Here is a 12,869-nt window from a genome sequence, read left to right on the forward strand (position 1 = left end):
TTACCATTTCCTCTGCTAAATCTCTTAGGAACAAACGCCTTTTATCACTTCTTCTACTATGGTATGTCAGATGTTGGGCGGAAAATAAAATCTCACTATTCATTGCTGCGACGTCCATCATATTCATCCATAATGCAAATGACCATCTTCTTGTTTGTCTCTTGCAAGCGTAATAACGAATTTTCTGGTCCATTTGATCTGCTCCACCCTTCGTAGATCTATAGAACTTTATTATATCTGGTTTCTTTTTTGCATGAGTTTCGTCAATGTTTCTGTCGTGATGCATTGTGCTAATGGGAACTACAGACTTTTTTTTTGGGAACATAACTCACCATTGTAATGTCTCCTCTAAATGCAAACAAAGAGGAATGAATCGCTCATGAGGCAGATGGTTTCATCTCATTACGAATTTCTGGTTTATTTTGTTTGATTGTTCCCACCACTGTAATTTGCTTCTGAAGCATCTCTTCTGCCAGCTGCACACTAGTAAAGAAGTTGTCAACAGTAATATTTTTTGAAGATCCTTCAATGCTTTTAGCTAGATTTTTCACCACATTCAATCCAAGATTTTTCTGAATAGGTTCATGGAGCTTCCTTCCCGTGTAAACGATTCCGTCTAAAGCATATGCAGATGTAGCATCACATAACCAAAATAGTTTTATGCCATACTTGGCTGGTTTAGAGGGCATATACTGGGTGAATCTGCATCTTCCACGGAATGGGACTAGCTGTTCGTCAACTGTGAGCGAATCATTGGGAATCATTCTGTTTCTACACTTGTCAAGAAATAATTCCCATACATAGCGAACAGCTTCAAGTTTGTCATCTGCAGATCGAGCTTCACAGGTACGCCTGTCATCAAATCTAATCATTCTCCTTTTATCCTCGAATCTATTTACTGACATGGTGGCCTTATATGTAGGGTTTGCCTTTTCATCCAAGAATAATTCTCTGATAGGGACATCCAAACTCTTCTCAACACCAGAAAGCAGTAAAAGACCAATAAAATCCTCCATTTCAGCAAGCGAACCGTTTTCCACGTTTTACCACGTAAAGCAGCCACTCTTCTGCCTTCAATATTTGTGCAGTTGATGATTTCCTCTAGTACTTCCTTGGAGATGAAATAGTCCCAGGCATCCTTAGGTTTACAGGTTTTCAAACCACGGTCTGGACCAGGTGCCTTCTTTACGATATTATGGACAGGTGTACGAAAAGTTGCAGGAGTATCTAATTTCCAAATCGTTCCATTCCGACTAATGTATGTGTGGTCTTCTATACCTTTATGTGGTGCTTCTTCATTTTCAGACTCTGATGAAGCAATATTATCGGAAGGACTGTCATCTGCCTCAATATTCACATCTGCAGGTTCATTGGCTGAGTCTTCACTACTTGCATCTACAAAAATATTTCCTTCCTCGCAAGAATCTTCTTCAAACCACTGAGCCACAACACTTTCAAAATTAGTTGCATTTGCACGTACTGACTCTCTCACTTTGCGTGTCGAAGCCATAACAAAAGGCGCGTCTCTCTAACAGCAGCTTGTGCAGCACTAAACGAGTCATACTCGTAACAATATGGGCCTTGCAGCAACAAACAAACTACAGTAACAATGAGGCTGACAAGAGTAGCACAGGATAACAATACTATGCAATAATAAAAGATTTGATAGAAAAAAGATCAGTAATACACCGACATCGCGAATATGTGAAAGTAGTGTGTATTAATTTTTAGTTATACTATTACTACTACAGCTACTGCTGCTGTTGGCATTCCTGTTGCTGGAAAAACCACTACAGTTATTGTTGAATTAATAACTGCTCCCAAACATATGTTGAAGACAATATAGGCTAAAGAACATTTATAAATGTGTGAGGGCTTCTAAAGCCCGGCTTATGCATTTACGGTGTATGGGTAAACGTATTGAATTATACAAAAAACTTAAAAAGGTATCTCATTCAGACTTGATAGGAGGAATGTCACAGTGTTAGTGAAAGAGTACTGGAAAGCAGTTTGAAATCAAACCAAAATTACAGGAGGCCCTGTATATGCATCCTAGGGTTTGCGAAATCCATTCGACCACTTCGTAATAGCCGAAATATTTTATTAATAGAGACTTTTCTGTCTTCAAGAGAAAGGTAAGGGAATGTGATTAGGATGGAGTATGTGTCACTGATTATTAATGCATCCAGGAGTAACAGATTCACAGTCAACGTTGTAAAAGGTAACGATATTACTGCTTATAAAACGTGGTGGCCTACCTTATTCAAGAAAACTGCCCTATCCGTTGAATACCATGGTAGAACGGTGCCTCGAGGTGTGAAACCATCATTTCAGGTATCACAATATAACCAATTTGCTTGCTCGAGAGATCATTTTGTTGTAGTTAAGGCCAGCCAATGCATTAATGGCCTCACATATTCAGACATTTAAAACAATGAGCCCAGAACCACTACGACGCCAGAAAAAAGAATATAGTCCAGTAATCTTCTCACTGATATAAAATATTGAAAATCTTAGAAAACTAGAGGGATAGCTGCCTAACGAGGAAGAATACCATATTGACTGAGCCGCCACTAAGAACGAGTGAACTGGAAATTTTAATTTTCTTTTAAGAAGCTAATCCTATTTATCATAATGTACTAAAATATTTTTCTTGAGAAATATGGGCCATTTTAAATGTTTATCACTTCTTACACTCAAATAATGTACATACACCCATCAGTAAATCCTGTGAATATAAATTTTGTTTCTTTAAGACAATAGATAACCTTTGCTCATTTAATTTTAAAATACCTGAAGTCACAGAATTTTAAGCTTAGGGAAATTCAATAAGAAATCAAAGTTCACATCATACGTCCACGTCTTTTCATAACTATTACTCCGCAGAGGCAAAGCAGTTTACAAACAGTTTTTAGTTTACTTAGCAATCAGTTTGTTCCGTTTTCTTACAACTTCAAATTACATGACTGACGGAGATTCGAAAATAACAGAATCAATTGACCAGCTGCTCCAAGGTCCAACAAGTCGACAACGACCGGGACTGCAGTACGCTGGTCTCACGCCCCTCCACACACCGCGTCGAATGACGCCTTTGGCAGAGGATGACACGGTGGTCGGTCGGTCTCCGTCTGGCCCATCAGGGCCACCAGGGTCAAAAACCGGATTTTGCTCACGGGAACTTGAGAAAGCTTTCGACGGGTTAGGGGAGTATTTTTCAACCTGTGGGTCGAGATCCCCTGGGGGGTCGCAAAGCCTTGCTCAGGGGGTCGCGGTCGCAAGAAACGTGTCCATTTTATGCTCTCTCACAGCGAAGCGCGAAGACAATAATCACGTCCCTATTTGCTGGCGTACTGTGGCAACTGATTGTAGTGACGAAAACGCGCGACTGTGCCCCTGCTGACCCCTTCTCACCCTCACGCCTCTACCGTGGGAAAGAATATAATTATATCTCTCCCCGCACAGCACTGCAACCTCTTTTCAGATTGCAATTGATTTCACGATCAGTATAGTATCAATAGAAAGAAAATTAACCCAGATAGTCCTGAGTTATTTGTTTTTCAAATTTGATTTATATCTTATCTACATCCATTCACAAGGTTGTAAGGAAGAAAGTAAAAACAATTTTGAGTATTTATTTTTATTTAGTATTTCCAAAAATGGGCGTCCTTCCAGAAGGACGTCAAGACAATAAGGGAACATGTTTTTAAAGGATAAGACATTGCACAATTAACTTGTTTTGGTTTTTATACTTTCAAATAAACATAAATAAATTTGAATTATGGGCTAAAACAGCTAATAAATACAAAAACAAAGAAAATAACCTATACACATATTTTATGCACTAGTATGATAAGACAAAAAGCAACAAACATGAAGTGGTTCGTCCTATTTTACGCACATAGTAGTAGTTTTTTTGTGGCAACTTCGACATTTCAGCTGCTTCTTATTTTTTGTTATCTCGTCCGTTGGAAATTCAGCAACATAATGTTCTCTTCCATCAAATCTAGAATCTAGTTTTGCCCTCTTTCTAGAACGTCCTCTGCTGGTAGTGACTCTTTTGTTACTTTCAAGAATTGCAGTGACAATTCTATGTCGAAATGTCAGATGATCTATGGGTTATTCGTTGTGCTTGTAAAGATCCCAGGCATTTTGCTCTGCAATGTCTATAAAATATGCAATGATCAGGAAATGCCACTTTTTCCCTCTTATAGAGCATCTATATAGGGATCCAGTTTGGTCAGTTCGATCTATGCCTCCCATATGAGTATTGTAGGAGTGTAATAAGTTAGGTTGAAGCACATTAATCCTTTTCTTTTGTTCCCTGGAAAATCTTGCTACAGACCGTAGTGGTTGCACTGTGTCAAAGTTGGTGGCTACAGTAGCTACATTGTTGTCATTCCAACGTACAATGGAAATCCCGGATGCTGAGTCAGAACAAATTTCATATGATCCTCTGTTTTCTTTTATCATTTTATCTACAAATGATAAAGTACAATTCTTTACTCTGTTTCCTCTTATTGTTCCTGTTACTTCCACGCCCCTCTCTTTTAGGTCATGTAGCACAGTAGCATTGAGCTGACTTGCTGGTAATTTATCTACATTTGGATTTTCTTCAGCATCCGAATCTTCATCTGTTACGTCATCAGTTGAATTTAGAGGAGGGTGTAGTGTTACATTCACACCAGTATTAGGTATTTCCTCATCTTTTGATTCTAACATGTCCAAAAGTTCCGTACGTGTACATCGTTTTCTGTGAATACAAAATGACAACATATTACCCTGACGTCCTTCTGGAAGGACGGTTGAAAACATTATTGAATTACAACTGACGAAAACTTTCAATCGTAATATGAGCCCATAAATAATATAGGTTAATTCTTTAAGATATTATATGACAAGTTTCAGAATTATCGACGCAATATGAGAGAAAATATGCATACCCATCGATGACAAGGTCAGTCAGTTCGTCCATGGTAAAATCGGACCTATTTTCAAGACACAGTTTCTTGCTCACTATGAACGACAGCGTCAAACTGACTGTCGCAGCGCGCAACTGACTCTGCCTACTTCATATAACAATGCGTCACAGTCCGTTGCAACAATGCGTTATTCGCAAAAATAAATAATTTCAACAGTGAGTTACGTCGTCCTTCCAGAAGAACGTCATGGTTATCTGGGTTAACGTTGCCTTTGCAATTGCTGACTTACTTTTATTATGGTCCTGGGAGCAGCCTCAACATTTTTACTTGTAAAGGGCTGGCCTATTCAAAAAGGTTGAAAAACACTGGGCTAGAGAATCTTCGTAGGTTCCGACAGTCCACAATCTAACGCAGTTCATGCGCACATACAAGAAATGGAAACCATTCTGAATGTCTAATATATTGATGAATTAATTAACAATTCCTATAAGCTGATAAATACATGGAGATAGCGTGTTGTTTGACGTGGTAGCCCACTGCCATTCATAAAAGTTAAGTCAGGGCCGAATGCGCAGCTGAAAAGATGCACATGGGAAAAGAGTACATCACCTGCTCCCACCTCTCGCCGTGTGAGACTACGCAGTGCACCTGGGAACAACGCAGTACACCTAGGAACACTGTCGAACATGATCGTTTCGGTGGTCCAGGTGCTCTGGAGTTAGTAAGGCATTATGTTGCCTGGCAAGGGCGGTGGGGGGGGGGCATACTGACTTTCCAATCTTTGAACTCGGTACGCACCGGTCAACGATACTGTGACACTGTACTCTTCCCCATGTACGTCTTTACAACAGTGTATGTGGAGGTGCTCTTGAAACAAAAGCATATTCTGCGAATGGACTGGTCTGACCGTTCCTCCGACTTAAATGGCATCGAGCACGTATGGGATGCGCGGCAGAGAGGTATTACAGGACGTCTACATGCACCAACCTGCAGAAGCCGATAATATTATGGCCAGTACTGTAGCACACTGCAGAGTATGCAATGCTATCCTTGATGAACACACACCCTATTAAGAACCATACCCTGCCTTCTGTGAAGTCCAAGGGAACATCATAAGTCGCAATGACTTCACTGTAATTGTTGTCTTTGAATAAAGTGTAATTTCTGATCATGTCACTGCTTATTTCTTCCAGTTGCCTTCTGTACAGTACTATAGCAGTTGAAACTTCCTGGCAGATTAAAATTGTGTGCCGGACCGAGACTCGAACTCGGTACCTTTGCCTTTCGCGGGAAAGTGCTCTATCATCTTTTTTTTAGTACATATATATACACAAAACAACAGTTCTAACAGTTCTTCAAGGTACCATTTAAACATATACAAATGACTGTTAGTTAAACAAAAAATATTAGAAAAACATTGTATACAACAACAAAATATAACATATTCTTTCTTCCTTCTTCCATTCTTTTTTTTTTTTTTTTTTTTTTGGTCGATGCATGAGAACGTGGATAAGGGTGTTGCATCATGTGATGGGTAGGCATGACACACCCCAACTTTGAGGGGGGTCAAGGAAGACGCTGCAGAGATAACCGGGAAAAGTTTGTCGGTAAGATGGTTTACGGGTGAGGGTGCTATGCGCAGTCAAAACTTTGTACCAGAAGTCAGGGACTGTATGCGGACCATTCTGAAAGAGGTATTATAAAGCCTGTCCTCCAAACCAGATTCGGGTATGGTGCTTGGCAAGAGGGTAGTGAAATGTCTGGGGCAACAACAAGAAATCCGTCGTTGGCGGGCACGGAGGTAAAAGCACACGATTCGTTGGATGAGGAGCCATACATTTCGTTTGAGGGGGCACGTAAGACGGTGCTCGTCGGTGTCTTCGAGCGGACAGTCAGGGCAGAGTGGGGAGGTGGCCAGTCCTATGCGATAAAGTCGACTATCAGTCGGGAATGTGCCATAGACTAAAACATAACGGAGTGTAGACATAGACGACGGTAAAAAGAGTGCATGCACACACCCCCAAACCGTTCGCCAGTTAATGCCAGGGTGCTGTAGCACCATGGGGTCGCGATGGTTGGACGGCATAAACAACGTCTTTGATTCATAATCAAAACGTCTTCGGTCCCGAGTTCGATCCCCGCCACTGCCTAAATTTTGATAAATAATCAGCATTGGCGGCCGAAGACTTCCGGCATAAGAAGTCAGCCTCATCCTGAAAACGGCCTTGTCAAAGAGGGCGGAGGAGCGGGTAGAGGTTCAGGGCACTCTCTTGTCCTAGGGGTGGGAAATTGCCCCTAAAGGCGGAAGAATTAGCAATGATCAACGACACGAGGATGCAGAAGGCAATGGAAACCACTGCATTAAAGACACGTAACGTGTATCCACAGGACATGTGGCCTGTAATTGAAGAAGTGTCATGATGCTCTCTCCATTGGCAAAACATTCCGGAATAGTCCCCCATTCGGATCTCCGGGAGGGGACTGCCAAGGGGGAAGTTATCATGAGAAAAAGATTGAATAATCAACGAAAGGATAACGTTCTACGAGTCGGGGTGTGGAATGTCAGAAGCTTGAACGTGGCAGGGAAACTAGAAAATCTTAAAAGGGAAATGCAAAGGCTCAACCTAGATATAGTAGGGGTCAGTGAAGTGAAGTGGAAGGAAGACAAGGATTTCTGGTCACATGAGTATCGGGTAATATCAACAGCAGCATAAAATGGTATAACAGGTGTAGGATTCGTTATGAATAGGAAGGTAGGGCAGAGGGTGTGTTACTGTGAACAGTTTAGTGACCGGGTTCTTCTAATCAGAATCGACAGCAGACCAACACTGACAACGATAGTTCAGGTATACATGCCGACGTCGCAAGCTGAAGATGAACAGATAGAGAAAGTGTATGAGGATATTGAAAGGGTAATGCAGTGTGTAAAGGGGGACGAAAATCTAATAGTCATGGGCGACTGGAATGCAGTTGTAGGGGAAGGAGTAGAAGAAAAGGTTACAGGAGAATATGGGCTTGGGACAAGGAATGAAAGAGGAGAAAGACTAATTGAGTTCTGTAACAAGTTTCAGCTAGTAATAGGGAATACCCTGTTCAAGAATCACAAGAGGAGGAGGTATACTTGGAAAAGGCCGGGAGGTACGGGAAGATTCCAATTAGATGACATCATGGTCAGACAGAGATTCCGAAATCAGATACTGGATTGTAAGGCGTACCCAGGAGCAGATATAGACTCAGATCACAATATAGTAGTGATGAAGAGTAGGCTGAAGTTCAAGACATTAATCAGGAAGAATCAATACGCAAAGAAGTGGGATACGGAAGTACTAAGGAATGACGAGATACGCTTGAAGTTCTCTAACGCTATAGATACAGCAATAAGGAATAGCGCAGTAGGCAGTACAGTTGAAGAGGAATGGACATCTCTACAAAGGGCCATCACAGAAGTTGGGAAGGAAAACATAGGTGCAAAGAAGGTAGCTGCGAAGAAACCATGGGTAACAGAAGAAACACTTCAGTTGATTGATGAAAGGAGGAAGTACAAACATGTTCCGGGAAAATCAGGAATCAGAAATACAAGTCGCTGAGGAATGAAATAAATAGGACGTGCAGGGAAGCTAAGACGAAATGGCTGCAGGAAAAAATGTGAAGACATCGAAAAAGATATGATTGTCGGAAGGACAGACTCAGCATACAGGAAAGTCAAAACAACCTTTGGTGACATTAAAAGCAACGGTGGCAACATTAAGAGTGCAACGAGAATTCCACTGTTAAATGCAGAGGAGAGAGCAGATAGGTGGAAAGAATACATTGAAAGCCTCTATGAGGGTGAAGATTTGTCTGATGTGATAGAAGAAGAAACAAGAGTCGATTTAGAAGAGATAGGGGATCCAGTATTAGAATCGGAATTTAAAAGAGCTTTGGAGGACTTACGGTCAAATAAGGCAGAAGGGATAGATAACATTCCATCAGAATTTCTAAAACCATTGGGGGAAGTGGCAACAAAACGACTATTCACGTTGGTGTGTAGAATATATGAGTCTGGCGACATACCATCTGACTTTCGGAAAAGCATCATCCACACAATTCCGAAGACGACAAGAGCTGACAAGTGTGAGAATTATCGCACAATCAGCTTAACAGCTCATGCATCGAAGCTACTTACAAGAATAATATACAGAAGAATGGAAAAGAAAATTGAGAATGCGCTAGGTGACGATCAGTTTGGCTTTAGGAAAAGTAAAGGGACGAGAGAGGCAATTCTGACGTTACGGCTAATAATGGAAGCAAGGCTAAAGAAAAATCAGGACACTTTCATAGGATTTGTCGACCTGGAAAAAGCGTTCGACAAGATAAAATGGTGCAAGCTGTTCGACGGCCGCGGCGGTCTCGCGGTTCTAGGCGCGCAGTCCGGAACCGTGCAACTGCTACGGTCGCAGGTTCGAATCCTGCCTCGGCCATGGATGTGTGTGATGTCCTTAGGTTAGTTAGGTTTAAGTAGTACTAAGTTCTAGGGGACTGATAACCACAGCAGTTGAGTCCCATAGTGCTCAGAGCCATTTGAAACATTTTTTTTTTTTTTTTTTTTTGTTTTGCAAGCTGTTCGAGATTCTGAAAAAAGTAGGGGTAAGCTATAGGGAGAGACGGGTCATATACAATATGTACAACAACCAAGAGGGAATAATAAGAGTGGACGATCAAGAACGAAGTGCTCGTATTAAGAAGGGTGTAAGACAAGGCTGTAGCCTTTCGCCTCTACTCTTCAATCTGTACATCGAGGAAGCAATGATGGAAATAAAAGAAAGGTTCAGGAGTGGAATTAAAATACAAGGTGAAAGGATATCAATGATACGATTCGCTGATGACATTGCTATCCTCTGTGAAAGTGAAGAAGAATTAAATGATCTGCTGAACGGAATGAACAGTCTAATGAGTACACATTATGGTTTGAGAGTAAATCGGAGAAAGACGAAGGTAATGAGAAGTAGTAGAAATGAGAATAGCGAGAAACTTAACATCAGGATTGATGGTCACAAAGTCAATGAAGTTAAGGAATTCTGCTACCTAGGCAGTAAAATAACCAATGACGGACGGAGCAAGGAGGACATCAAAAGCAGTCTCGCTATGGCAAAAAACGCATTTCTGGCCAAGAAAAGTCTACTAATATCAAATACCGGCCTTAATTTGAGAAGAAATTTCTGGGGATGTACGTCTGGAGTACAGCATTGTATGGTAGTGAAACACGGAATGTGGGAAAACCGGAACAGAAGAGAATCGAAGCATTTGAGATGTGGTGCTATAGACGAATGTTGAAAATTAGGTGACTGATAAGGTAAGGAATGAGGAGGTTCTACGCAGAATCGGAGAGGAAAGGAATATGTGGAAAACACTGATAAGGAGAAGGGACAGGATGATAGGATATCTGCTAAGACATGAGGGAATGACTTCCATGGTACTAGAGGGAGCTGTAGAGGGCAAAAACGCTAGAGGAAGACAGAGATTGGAATACGTCAAGCAAATAATTGAGGACGTAGGTTGCAAGAGCTACTCTGAGATGAAGAGGTTAGCACAGGAAATGAATTCGTGGCGGGCCGCATCAAATCAGTCAGTAGACTGATGACAAAAAAAAAAAAAAACCAGGGAGGACGGGTGACTGGAAGATCGGCCCGAACGTAGCTGAGTTCTATGAAACAATTGGCGACGTGGTGCAATAATGGGGAAGGTGTCATACTGAGCGGATCGAGAGAAGCTGGTCGGAGGATATCTAAGAGGCTGCGTGTTAAGGACGGGACCGGCCCCTGCCAGTGCCGCGACATAGTATGGACAAAGAGTGCAGAAGATCGTGCCCGCACGTTGACGAGTCCGAGACCACCTTTTGCAGGAGGCAGTGTTAGAGTGTTGTAGCGGACTTTGAAAAGCTCCCCTGCTGACACGAAATATCCAAAGGCTGATTGGATGCGGCGGCCAAGGAGTAACGGCATTGGGAGGATCTGGGCGACGTGTAGCAGTTTAGGGGCGACATACATGTTGACATAGGACACACGTTGGAATTGGTTGAAGTTACGGTGCACTTGACCGCGGACATGGTGCCGAATCAACTGCAAAAGCCGCCGGTAAGCGAGGGCCACTTTGCGGTGTGTGGAGCTCGTAAAATTGATACCCAAGTAACGACCATCTGAGCTACCCAAGCACGACTCACGCCCCGTCCTCACAGCTTTACTTCCGCCAGTACCTTGTCTCCTGCCTTCCAAACTTTAAGCCCGTCTCACACGGAGCAAGATTCGCTGTAAGTTTCCTTGCTGGCTCGCGCGACGGCTACCTTGCCGGCTCCGTCGTCTGCTAGCGGGCTACCTTGCTGGGAACCTTGTAAGATTTCCAGGATAGGTCCGGTGCTGTTTTTCTTGCAAGGTTCCCTGTGTGCTACCTGCGTTGGCCAATCATGAGGCGTTTCGTTTGTGACGTCAGACGCGGAAAGTTTGGGCGGGAAGCCTTTGTTGATAGTCGCTTTTCTGCTGTTGTCAGGTGCGGTAGGAAGTTCTTTAATTAATAAATAATGGCACCGCAGTGGTCCAAGGAACCGATTGAAGTATTGATATGTACTTACAGGGAAGAACAGTGTGTGTACGTCGTGAAAAGCGCAAACTATTATAATAAACACTTGCGTGCAGAAGCACTCGAAAGAGTTGCAGGTGCCGTGTGTCTTGTTCGACCATATACGACGAGCAAGGAGTGCTATAGCAAAAATAAAATAAAGTCGTATATAACTGTCATTATTGGTATATTTATAAAGTCAAACAGTAATGAAATGGTGATACTTTCAAACAAAAGTAGGTGTTATGCGAACTAACCTCAACTCTTTTGAAGCATGGAGAGCACACCTTTTCCAGAGTTTCTCCTCTTAATCCAGTTTTTCGTCCATTCTTTCTTTTTTCTTCTCTCATTAGCATGCATTTCTGCATCACTTAGCACCAAAACAGCTAATAACGCCAGTTTGCTCTGTACATCTGTACCTGAAACAGCCATCTTCGTTCGATACAACATGCAGCCGATCACAACACAACTAGCTGCCGTTCTTGCACCGTGGGAGAGCTTCGGCATGGAAGATAGCCGGCTCCTTTCCCTGCAAGCCGGCAGGCATGCACACCATCTCGCAAACTTGTGGCGAATCTTGCTCCGTGTGACACGGGCTTTACAGAAGTTCTCCTGCGAACCTTGCAGGACTAGCACTCCTGAAAGAAAGGGTATAGCGGAGACATGGCTTAACCACAGCCTGGGAGATGTTTCCAGAATGAGATTTTCACTCTGCAGCGGAGTGTGCGCTGATATGAAACTGTGAGGACCGGGCGTGAGTCGTGCTTGGGTAGCTCAGATGGTAGAGCACTTGCCCTAGAAAGGCAAAGGTCCCGAGTTTGAGTCACGGTCCGGCACACAGTTTTAATCTGCCAGGAAGTTTCATGTCAGCGCACACTCCGCTGCAGAGTGAAAATCTCATTCTTGATTGTAGCAGTTGTCGCTATGTATGGTCCAAGTTTCATCAAGCTATGTTACCTGGCAGTGACGCATCATGTGAAAGCTACTTTCGCCCTTAAGTTTTGCGCCCTATTGTATTTCTCACTTAGATTGTGCACTGTAACTGTGATCTTTCCACATAATATTGTGACGTCACAGTTATGATCACGGAGCATTCAGGCAACTAATCTAAACCAAACCAAATCACTTGGCTCTCGTGGTTATGGCTAGGGGTTATAGGATATGGTTTACAGAGAGTTAAAGGTTATGGGTTATTGGATATGGAGTAGGGATTCTGGGTTATGGATAATAGGGTAAGGTTTATGGGGTGGTGGGGTAAAGGAGGTAGGTTATTGGGTATGGAGTATGGATATGGATTATTACTTAAGGCTTATGCGATATGGACTCTGGATTACAGGTTGAGGCGGTCGGAGTGGCCGT

Source organism: Schistocerca nitens, chromosome 7, assembly GCF_023898315.1.
Source record: "Schistocerca nitens isolate TAMUIC-IGC-003100 chromosome 7, iqSchNite1.1, whole genome shotgun sequence".
NCBI lineage: Eukaryota > Metazoa > Arthropoda > Insecta > Orthoptera > Acrididae > Schistocerca > Schistocerca nitens.